A 13076-nucleotide genomic window follows, 5' to 3' on the forward strand; every position below is an offset into this window, starting at 1 on the left:
TGTAACAGAGATGAGCAGTCTGGTGCACATTTGGCTTCGAAACAAAACTCTCACAACAGCGCTGCACTTGAAGAACTCTCTTCAAAGTCATTTGGCATGACAGAGTGGCTGTATACCATGTAGCATATGGGGGAATAATGTGTTTGAAACCAAATTTTAAAACTGTTGGGGAGAGAATGGAGGCTGATTTCAAACTCGCCCACTTAACTCAAAATGCAAATGCATCTAGATAATATCTTGCTGTCGTGAGCAACTGTGTGCACGGCTATCTTCTTTTAGAAGCATGTCTGTTGTGCATCTACCCACAGCCACACTCTGTATGTAACACACATTTTCACAGGCTCTCCATCAGCAGCAGCTCCATAGACAGAATACTGAGGACGACTGGAATTATTAACATTTCAGCTGCATCACATTCATATATACATTTCATATTCTCTGCTGGGCTGCCCCCTGAAAGTCATTTTGGACTGTCTGCTTTTATTTCATTTCATCTGTATGCTTGTGAAGCAGGAAGGATTTATGATTTTCATACAAGTTGGCTTAGATAAACACAATAAATATACTTTTTAATAACAAACGGTATACATAAAGGAGGGTATATCTGGTAGTTTTGCTCTGTCGATACAGGATGAGCAGTTCTGATTATGTTTTTCTTATATAAGGAATAAATACATAATGAGCCTGACGCAGTGTTGCCACAGTTACCTTGACAAAGTTATGTGATAATGAGCTACTCCTTTAAAAATTAAGTCAGTTACTGTTTACTAGCTTTTAAAATCAACTAAATTAGATTACAAGTTACTGTTTTAGTTATTTTCAGCAGTTACCGATAACATCCCTCACCTTCACAACACAACCAGTTTTGCCCCCCCCAAAAAAGGGGGGGTCCCATCAATATATTTATTTACTCAGGGAAATTTCAAAAATAGTGTAGCATCTCTGCATTATTGTTATTGTTGCAGTTGAGGTTTAACAAGGAAGTTGTAATGATGTTTAGAATCCACATATCAATTTGGAGTCTATTTATAATCTTTCTAATTTTCTGTGTTGCTGTACAGGGTCTTTCTGCACCTCACTGTATGACTGTTGCTATGGTTTATAGCAACTAGCAATCAATAGAAATGTGGCAGGAATTGTTGTACTTGACAAGTTTGAGCTGATAGCAATGGAGGTCATGTTCTCCGCATACGTCTACACCATACCTTTTCCTTGTACTTAAATTCTATTTTAACTGGACTTGGTTGTTGATTAGCTTCATTTATTCATCTCCTGAAGGCACCAGCTGCATACATGAATGGTGTACAGGATGACATTTTACACAACGTTGCAGCACAGATGCTAATAAGATATACAGTACAGGATTGTGAAAGCGGCACAATCTGAAGGTGCCTTTCAGCATTTTCACTCCTGAAGTTGGTTTTGCATACTGAAGATCCCATGTGACTGGAAGAAGCATGCAGCAGAATCATTGGAGGTCGCCATGTGAGGGAGGGGAGGGCCCCTATTCAGAACACAGCATGAGCAAATTTTAATATTAATGTACCACGTTACCATGTTTATCACACATATTGTCCACAAAGATGGGAACTGACGTTATCACACAAAAGCGGCTCTCCGTGTACAAACATAATCATCACTTGTTTCTTGTGTGTCAAACAATTATTGGCTGATTGGTTGCGTTAAACTGTAAGATTATATTATCTTCGTACATATGTCAGAAGTCATAAAAAGGCATTACTCTCGAAGGTCATGGCCGTGTACGTGTCATTGGACTGAATGGTTTATAAAGGTATTTCAGCTGTCATCTCGAAAATTAACCCAATAAAATTAACTAAAGGAAATAATCAGATTTGCTTAAACCTAACCTCAGCCAGTCGAATCAGAGATCGTCAAGGGGCTGAGAGCATGATGAAACTGTGTGTAAGTCCTGGAAATCCTCCATCAGGAGAGGTCTCAAGAGGGTTTCCGACAAGACAAACATGGGTTACACATTAAAACGAGAGACTTGTTTTGCTATTGATTAACAGACCTTTCTTTGGAGAAGCAGAACAAAACAAACCACATGAAACCAATGAAGGACGCTTCACAGGTGACACTTTGAAAAGACCATTTGTCTAATGTTTCTCTCAACTAATGGGATGTGATGACGGGTTGTTGTGTGCGATTTCCTTGTTTTTGTATTAATGGGGTGTGTGCAAAGTCTTGTCAACCTTCGGGCTGTGATGAGTGTTGTCATGCCTAATACTCTGTCTCCCTCCCTCGTTCTCTCACGCTCTCTCTTCACCACTTTCCACATGTTGATGGTTATCAGTTGTCATGGAGACCCTGCACCAGCCTATTTAATTGACAAATGGTATAATGAAAGGAAACACAGCCCACCTGGCCTGTGTCAAGGGATTGTCCTCTCGGCTATTGCAGCAATAACACACACTATCTGTAAAACGCATAAAGTAATGTTTGATCCTGATTAATCTTTTTTGTTACAGAATTTTAATAATGTTGTCTCTTGTCTTAAAAAAGAGGGATTTTAATTTAACTCCCTTTGCTCTTTATCTATAATTAGAAATTACTCTAGAAAAATCTGGTAAGCTGTAATTACTGAGAATGTCTGCTGGTGTTTATAAGTTCTGACTGGGTTCTTATCATGCGTTGCCTTACATTTACCTCACCACACAACATTGTGCTGCAGGTTAGGAACGCCGTCGTGCAGAATATATGTTATGACAGCAATCCAGCTTCCACTTTTCCATCTTTATTTATATCCTACTGTGATGATAAACAAGAGCTAAGTTTGATTTTTGTTGTTTATCTCAGTTTTCCCTTTGAATAATGATCACACAGCTTCCATTTTAATGGTTTTGTAACAAACCAATATTCGGGTCAGGAAAGGTGGAGTGCTAAAGTAAATATTGCTGTCTATGTAACTTCAGTTCAGCATCTGTCACTTGTATCCCTTCATTACACGGACAACGTTGTTTTTAACCCAGGTCCTACAGTATTTTTGTTCCGTTTCTGATAATTGCCTGCTTTGGTGCACCTGATTAAATCATCTTGGTTATTTGCAGACTCCAGTTTTTTGAATGCTGTCTGAGAAAACTCTGCCCTTAGTGCCAGCTAATGAAGAAAGTAGAGGGAAATTTTTTTGACATCTGCTCCCAGTTCTTGCTTTCTGAGTCATTTTTTGTAATCGAGCTGAAAATATAAAGGATATGAGGCAGGAGTCAAAGCTCAGGACATTCATCATGCAGTATTTGTAGACGATTTGCGCTTTCCAGTGGAAATGCGTTCATGATAACTGTGATGTAAATGATGGTCGCCCCCACAGTAATTGCAAATTTATCAATCGTGGCACTTATGAGTATGATATTATTTTCCTTTTTTTGTTGCATTAGATGTCAAAGCTTAAATCTATAAGCATTCTCTCTATGTAACAAGATTCAGCACACACGCAATCTCTGTCACTATCCCTTTGCATGTTCTTATGCAATAAACCATGAATATCAAATGCTGAGCAAACGAGAAAAAAGTTTTAGTGACTCTGCCTCCAAGTAAACTCTGAAGAGTTTTGAAGATGGTGCAGTGTGTGTTTGAAATGTTATGCATCTGTGAGGTTTCTGAAAAGAGAAGTATTGATTGTGTCTCAGTAATTTCTCCTTGGAGAAAGGTCAGAATAACCTATAAAGCCCTTCAGACTTTTGTACCCTGCTGGTGGTCTGCTGTGCTGACAATAGCTGATTTTTTCACTTTCAGTCCTCACAAGTACCTTTTCCCGACTGTGACTTTTAACCAAAGCTTCATTTTGAGATCATGTTACAGATATTCATAGAAATTTAAAGGACTAAAAAAAAAAAACCCCAAACACATTTGTAGGTGATGGCTTGAAGATAAACAGGCTTTTAATTTTTGTAAAATCACTCATTCCAGTTTAGCTAAAGTAACAAAATTGAGAGACAAGCATTCTGCTTTGACGTAAGTTAAATGTTCATCTGAAGAGATTCTGCTTGTGTTTGGATGTTGATTGGAAGACTTTATAAGAGGATGTGCGGTCCAAAGGCATCACTCTGCTCAGTGACCTATTTACTTACGTGTAGAGATATATTCTTTAAGAAACAACAACGATAAGAACATCATGGGGTCAAGATAGTTTATGTCACATTCACTTATGTTGCATGAATTTACTGGCTGAATGATGCCGAAGGATTTGATTAGTCAGATTTGGTTATAAAACAAATCAATACTTCTCGTCTAAGAGAGCGAGTGATTTTCATACGTTTAAACAATTGTTAGGTCTATCTATTGTTTGAGTATTTATTGTGGCATGTATGGTTGGTTATTGCCATAGCTCAAAGATAGCACGTCCGTAAAGTAAAGGAGTGAGACGGATATTGTGTGGGTGACCTTAAAGCACACACTGTGTGTGTGTGTGTGTGTGTGTGTGTGTGTGTGTGTGTGTGTGTGTGTGTGTGTGTGTGTGTGTGTGTTGTAATTGATTTACTCCCACATCTAATATAATCCAATGTAAAACTTCATGCTGGGACTGTTTGATGTATTGTGTCTGTCTATCACATGCCATATATGTATGTGTGTGTTAGAATGATAACAGTCTTTACTGTTGTTATTGCATATGGATGAAATTGGATTGTATACAATCATGTGTATGTGTTTTGGATATTTGAAACAGAACTCTGCAAATATGTGTCCCAAAATTAGACAAATTAATTGAATCAAGTTCTTTGCGGATCTCCTCCTGTCAAAGGATCGTCAACAGAAATGTGCTTTAGCAGTTTAAGTGTGTGTGAGTGTCTGTGTCGGTTTGTGCGCGCGCATGCATCTGTTAGTTGGCTTGCATATGGTCTCGGACGTGTGTGCATGCAGGCCATATCTTGTGTCTGGGTTTGCAAAGAACATTTTGTCTGGCATGCTGTCTTTGCTCTTGTCTCACTGTGTTTTGCATCAGATGGTTTTCTGTTGACTTTTCCAGAACAGAGCGCTTGGGGTGTGTGAAGACCAAATGTGAGTGTTATTTCTTGGGAACAAAGAAAGACTGTGTGTGACATGGAGTTTGTATGATCATGTGTCGTGTACGGTCAAAATATAAATCCCATGTCTATTGTTCTTTTATTTCACTGAGATGTGTCCTTGGGGATGCCTACCCAGCATGTTTTGGATTTTTTTTCTTCATTTTAACACATCAGATTAAAATGACTGAGAGATTATCATGCCGGCACATAGCGCTTAACTAGATTGGGCATTCGGTAGAGAGCATGTTAGGCATTTGCTCTTGCATACATACATACATACATACATACATACATACATACATACAAACCAATAAATACTCACGGACAAAAACATAATCTTCACCCCAATGTTTGTGGGTTTAATCATTCGATAAGCTAAAAAAAAAAAAAAAAAAAAAAAGGCATTGTTATTATAGTAATCGATAAGCACATCATCATGAACAAAAATCTGTGGAACTCATCAACTGAGAGACTCATTCTCCCATTTCAAATCACAACTCCGAATACATCTTTATAAAACTGAATATTCCATCTGATGCCAATTGTACCGTCTCTTGTATTGTTTTCACTATTTTTAATGCACTGTTGTAACTGTTGGACTGTACAACATTGACTGGTTATTACGTATTGAGTTGAAAATGTATTGCATTATTACATATTGCACTATTATTACATAATCCGGCTCTACACACCTTCATTTTGTAATAACTGTTGCAATTTATTACCAATTGCGGCAGATTATTATAAAATGCGGAGTCATTACATAAAGAGTTGAAAATGTATAACATAATTGCACCATTATTATATAATGCCAAGCTGCAGAGCCCTACAGTTCTCCTGCTTTTCACCATCATTTGGACAATACTACCTCTCCTTCCCTTCACTCACTTCAAAAGTAATCTCTTGACCTTGAAGAACGAAGGCACATAGCATTCCGATTAAATGGAAATTGAGATTCGAAGTAATTTGCAGCAATTTGCCATTTCTCTGAAGCCACTACTTGAATGAGCAAAGATCCTTCAAGGTCAGAAACACAAACTAGGGAAAAACTGAAGCAGTAAAACATATGATGCCACTGAGGTCTCTGCTGGGTTAATGAAGACCATCAGAACTTTATCCTCTGAGAACACTGGGCGAATCATAAACTGTACTGCCTTTATTGCAGTGACTCCTGATCAGGCAGAAAATAGATTCTTGGGGCTGAAATCTCAGGGCTGAAGGGGAGGCATCAAGAATGAGCTTAAATGAGAAATGTCTGTTTTGACGTGAGCTGATCAAATCTTTTCGTACAAGATCTGAGTGTTTGCAATCCTTCAGACATGTGTGTTATGTAACAACCAAGCTGAATCAATATTGATCCGCACACACTTCAATGGGGCTTGACTTGTTGTCAGCTTGTGTGATCCCATCATTACTTGTGAGATACTCATCATTTACTAGCTTTGTTCAAAAAATGCTTACTTTTGGTCTTTTGTCTATAAGATGGACCCATTTTTCCTATCGATGTTATTCAGTAGAACAGTGAACTGGACCAGGGTTTGTTCTTTGCCATTTTAATTTCAAAGCAGTCTGCCATCTAAACAATGTCCCATATGTGCTCTTTTATATCCACTTTTGTATTTATCTCTCAAAAGAACCAAGTTCCTTTCTTCACTCTGACTGTCTGATGTATTTCTCCTCGCATCATTGGCCAGAAATGCATCACGAACCTCCATTAACCCCCGGAGTCCTCCCCTGACCAGTAGACATAGAAACATCTGGATTATTATTTATTTCAGTCACTTGTTATCGTAGTGCAATAATGAAAAAAATATTGAAATGTAAAGAAGTCCACCATTGAGAGACCATGTAGAAATGCCAGGAGGGGTCACATTAATGAAACATTCGCTTGGTGACTGTTGATTGTGTCCCATATTAAAATAAATGTTTTCACTTGCAATAAGCATGTACATAAAATCCGTTATATAACATACTTTTTGGGAGTAATTGGACATTACTGACAATATTATTTCGAGGCAATATAGAAGTCGATAAACAGTGTGCTGCTTGCTGTAGAGTCGTGGTCAGATACTCCTCCTTGGATCATCATATCTCACCCACTCCTGCTTGTTTTGTTGCTGTGGGGACAAATTCTGTCATTGCTCTTAAACTTTTGGGAATCAAATCTTTCAGCGTTTGTGCTTACGCTTTCTTAAATTTAGTCATTGCAAGTGTTTGACTGGAGACCGGAGAGTGGAAAGTTTTGTTTTACTCCAGATGCATACGACAGAAGATGAAAACATAGGACAGGCTGACTAATACGTTGTCTCTTTTAGTTGTTTGATCAGTCTGTAGCAGGTTGTTCAAGCTTGCTGTCGCTTCTGTTTTGATAGTGAGGGTTGTGTCCCAGGAACATCCTCTTCTCACTTCCTTTTCTTGCCCTTATGTGGTGTTGAAAGGGTCACTGCCTCATCTGAAGTGCAAAAAGCTACAAAAACCTAACAGCACAAGAGCAATTAAATGATTTTTTTTCTTCTAGTGCAGTGCAACATACTTGGATATGTACAATCAACAGGGAATAATTGGGCTTACTGCACAACCCTGTGGGGTTCCTGTGTTCAGCTAGAGGATGGAGGAGGTGTGGTCGTCCATGAACTGCAAATAAATGCTGGGGATAAAACCTGACCTCGACCCAGTGTCTCTTCCCCTGTGTATACACAGTATAAACAAAACTGTGTATGTGCTGACCTTTTGGGCTGAAAAGAATGTCATACTTCAGTGGAATTCTCATAAAGTCTGCTAGAGGATAAAAACAGATCATATCCCACTTCAATTTCCAATTTGTCTGATCCACTCCAGAAAATCCCATTCTTAATAAGATGTGGCAACTCTTTCTCAGACTTATGATCATGAATGTATCTGCTATCTTGAAAAGAGGCTTTATCAATACATGAGCTATAGTTCCTGTATAGTATGACAGCTGCTCTATTTGCTGGGCATTATGTGATGTGCTGTGCTTGTCTATGATAATAACTGCCATTGTTGCTATGTTTGTTTAAAATAGTGTTCTTTCATTACTTTGTTTAATTACTGTGCTGTACATTGTTGTCTTGAGGTTAGTTTTGTTGTTGTAAACATTTTTAATAAAGAAAAAAAATATAGCTATAAAATCATTCTGTCTTAAAAGAAATATGGATACATGCATAAAAAATCCAGGGCAGTGGGTCTTCAGAATCAGGTCTGGGAGAAACTGCCTCATGGTGCACAATATGTGCAGGTGTGGTATGAAATGTTTCAAGTAAAAGTGTTATTCGGTATACAGCAAAGGTGCTTAATGATGGTTCAGTTTGACATATTTTTGCATTTGAGTGCTTTTGGAGAAGCATTCTGTTAATCACAGCTTTAAATGTGAGCTGAGGATGATTACCATGTGTGGTCTCCCAGGGCAACTCATGTGAGGAGTGCTCAAAGAGACATGAAATTGTAAACAAACAGGATCTTTGTGGTCCATGTCGGCACTGGCCAATTTAACAGTGAAATCCCACCACATCTAAAGATCTTATCCAGGAAGACGGTGCCTAAAGGTCTTATCCAGGAAGACTGTGCTCAGTTGTGTGCAGTGGGGAAACTTTTTAGTTTAGTTTTGAGTCAACCAGCTTTGCACTGAGCTTAATGAAAGGAGCATGGATGTGAATGTGTCGCTGTCACACATGGACTTCATGCCTTGGCCTCGGGCACTGACTGACTTACGTGCCATATGTCATCCCTACTTGTTTCCACATCGGCATGGTCAGAAATGATGCAGATGGAGTTAGAGATAGAAAAACAGGCATCTTGTCAAAGGGTCAAAAGTGAACAGTGTCCAGCAAATTTCAGGCTTAGCCTGTCAAAAAAGAAAAGCTCTGAGAGCCTGAGTTGCTTCTGAACTGTCAAACCTTGGAGAAAGACACAAATGGTGGACATAGTCCAACATTCGTCCAACCATTCCTTCATGTTCTACTTCATTATCTGTTTATACTGGTTGCAGGGGCTACAGCCGGCGGCTTACTTTGAGCTAAAGCACACCTGAGCATGGCACAGTCACAGTTTTCCCTTTAACTTAATTAATTTTTATGATGTCCATACAAATTCGCATATCAGATGCAATGCACTAAAACAATCTCTACCTATCTTTAATATGTTGAAAGATTACAAATTTAGTCACTATCATCAGACAAAACATGGTAAGGAATATAAGAACTTGACTCATACAGACTCGGAGGAGTTGTTAATTGACAGCATATAAGCAATTCAGGGCTGAAATGGAAAAAAAAAAAAAAAAGTTATGGATTGGTCCTCCACAGTGGTCCTTGTTCTTTGTTAAAATTAGTTGTACACTCCTAAAATGCTGAGTGAACTTTGGAGAAGTTGCCAATCCACCGCAGGGCTAACGTGGAGAGAAACAGCCACCCTCACACACGAACACACATGCTACTAAACATTCATCTGTAATATTTTAGTAACTTTTTATGGCCCTCATAAAAAAGATGTCACACTGTGATGCCACATTGCTGAGAGAATTTCTACAGGCGCCTTTCTGATTCAGAGGCTCATTGTTCATTCATATTCTGGTCTATTACGGTTCACCAGCGACTCTTCTGAACATCATTGTCATCTGTGCTGGCACATCGCTGAGGAGTGTATATTGATGCTTTTATTCCTGGAGGTGGAACGTTTCACAACAGTAACAAGCACTTGAAAGCACCTGAGGTGCAGCCGGCTTTATTTCACCAAGTTATTCAAGAACTGATATCTATAAAGCAAGAATTTGTTTACATGAAGCTTTGGTCTGAATGGCACAAAAAGGATTAGTATGTCCTCTGACAAAGCTTTGAAAGAAACCAGAGAAAAATAACACAACAGTGTTCAAATTAAGTCGGTGTTGATGACAGCACGAACGTCTGAGTCACCAGCGCGCTCTGATCTGCGCTATACAGTATCCACAGGGCGGAGGAGGGATGAAGCATTTAATTACACCTCCTGTGCCACTGCCTCAGATATTTACGGAATGTACACAGACATCATTGTGCATTCAATGTTGGAGCCGTCGCTGCTTTATTTGTGACTTTGACCTACAATTACAGTTAGGGAAAATTACATTGTAAAATCACGCTGCTGCTTTTACTGAGGAAAACAAAAGCTTAGATCATTTACCAAGATGCTGTACTTGGATATACGTGTTTTTATATGCTTCTTTGTAATGCATCATTGTATGTTTCTGACAGTCCTACATGTAATGAAACTATCTTCTAATTATATGATGCATATGTTCTATAATTCTTATGAAAAGCGCTTAAATGTAACATAGTTTTATCCAACTTTACAATGAAAAAAGGACTGCACAATCATATATCAGTAACGTAAGTGTAATTTATCAAGGAGATCACTGCATATGAGGAAATTCACCTCAATTTGCATCCCATGCATATCCAATGTGAGGTACCTAGATAGGGTTTAGCAAATGTTACTCATATATGATCATTATTTTTTTCCACTGTTTATCAGTACTGCAGGTTTTATTTAGAAAAACTGAAACTTTATTACCTATGTGAAACTGGAAGTATCATTCTAAATTACTTGAAGTAGCTTAAAAACATAGTTTAGCACCAAAAATTAAGAAATTATTTAGTGAAGGCTAATCTGATTTAAAATCCAGTTTTATGGGTTAGAGAACCATCAAAGAAGAACTTTTATTTGTCCTGAGGTGACCATGCTAGCCCATGCTATTAAGAGTGTATTTTACATTTGATGCTGTTTTTGAACAATGTAAAAGTATTTATTTGATGGTTTGAGTGGAAAATGCACATTAATTCATCCGGTTTTTGAAAGAATTTTCCACTGAGATGCCTCTTGACCTTCATTATATTTGATTGAAGGTTAAAGCCATATTCAGTAGGAAGGTAAAATATCACTTTGAATTAATTGAGGTGGGTAATAACAATAATTAATGTACAATTTGTTTATCAAAAATGATGTATTTCATTGATTGTATCTAAAATCATATGTTAAAAATGATAAAAAAGCGACAATACATAGGCAAAAATATAAGTTGTACCTTTTCTTTAAAGGGGAAACCAGTGATTTCATTGGTAAAATGTGATCATGTAATTGCAATTCATTGTAATTATCCTTGGTTAAAATTGTATACCTTCACATTTTGAAACACTTGTGGAAATAACCATGGTTGTCCACCTGTAAGCTATAGTATTTTGGCTTCCTAAGAGAAATGATACATTTTAATGTTGTACAACACTTTGAATTAATCTAATCAGATTAAATTGTCTGAAAACCTGGACTATTTTGTAAATACAGGTCAGGTCTTAATGGATGCGCGGAAAAACTGAAGCTCTTGTGTCCTTGTGTCTGATGGGGCTCACCAGCGATCCAGTTGATGGCGAACCGACCAGTCAAACTTTAAGCCTCCACCACACCATGTAAAGGATTCTATGATGGGATTGAAAAAGTCATGCTTTCTTTTCATCTGTTCTTTTATATCACACATGATTGGACTCAAATACCAAGTTCTAAATGTAACCAATGATGTACAGGGCCATTGTTGTGAAAATCAACTGATCGGATACCATAGCTACGTTAAGTGTAGGGACATGTTTACATCTAAGTTGTTATGTGCATGATTCACACAGGATGAACTTGTGATTGGCACTACCCTTGTTTGAGCGTGTTTCAAACTCAGCCGAGCTAAAACTGTTGTTTCTTCACATGGCTGTGCTCATCTCGCCCTGTCCATGTGTTGCAATGGCCTTGGGCAAGACACTTAACTCTGACAATCTCCCAGTGATGTGTGATCATCTTGCATGGCAGCCTTCACCATTGGTGTGTGAGTGATGTGGTGAAGATCACGTAAAGAGCATTGAGACTGTTCAAGTCGTGAAAATCCACTGCATGTATGTCAGAGGCATGATGTGTTTCTCATTTGTATGTGACAGAGTAACGTGCACTCAGTTAGTCGAGCAACATTTTCCAATTTTTTAATGGATTCTCACAAGTTTCCTGACAACTTCGTCTCCACTCACCTCACCTTGGGAATATTGTCTTTACTATTTTTGTTCAAAATTCGTTACTCTGGATGTTTGATGCTTGAACTCATTCAACTTACCTCTTCTCCTCACATCTTTACTTTTCCATGTGTCTCATTTTCATTCACTTACGCATTCTGCCTTGTCTTCACTGACCTTCAGTCCTCTTCCCTCCTGCGCAGACCTCCACCTCTCCAGGTTATTTTTCATTTGTTCTGTACTGTTGTGTCACCACAAAATGCAAAATGCCATCTGCAAAAATCAATACAGTTGTTTTTATTTCTCGATTTATATTCTACCTGTTTTTCTTGTTTTATGACTGCTCCTTGTTGATGTAGTTACTGTAAGGCTCCAGTAGAGGGGATATTATATGACGGGGCCTCTTAATATGTATAAGTCGCAGATATGTTTGAATGTATATTCATGTTCACCAAAGATTTTTGACCACATGCGCCTGTGTACAATAACAAAGTTAAGTATGTGGCTAGATTTGAGGTAGTTGGCATGAACCAACTATGTTTTATTAACTCCCCTGGTATTTGTTTGAGGGAATAGGCTGTTACTATGGGAACGACGGTGCACTTTAGCAAGAGTTGTGCTTGTGCCATGAGTGGTATAAAATCCAGTGTAAAAACGGAAAGCGGGAGCAGGAGTAAAGAGCTTCATCATTGCTGTACATTTTTAATTTTCTTGTTTTATGACGATCGTGTTCAGGAATAATTTGGCATTTTTAGTATCTAACAAAGTAACGATATTCACCACAGCTTTCCATTATGTCTCTCTCTTTTTTTTTAATCAGAATTTTGTGAATAAAGTCATCGTCCACACGAGCCGCAGAAGGTTCAGTGCATGTTCACCAACCTACACAGACTCAGTCCTTTCTCAGATTTACCTGCAGCTCTTCTCACACAGCCTGTTTATTTTGAAGCTGTTGTACCTTATTCCCTTTGTACCATCTGTGTACATGCTGTATAGGCACAGAGGTAAGTCAATATGT

Source organism: Blennius ocellaris (genome assembly GCF_963422515.1).
Source record: "Blennius ocellaris genome assembly, chromosome: 3".
NCBI classification, from domain to species: Eukaryota; Metazoa; Chordata; class Actinopteri; order Blenniiformes; family Blenniidae; genus Blennius; species Blennius ocellaris.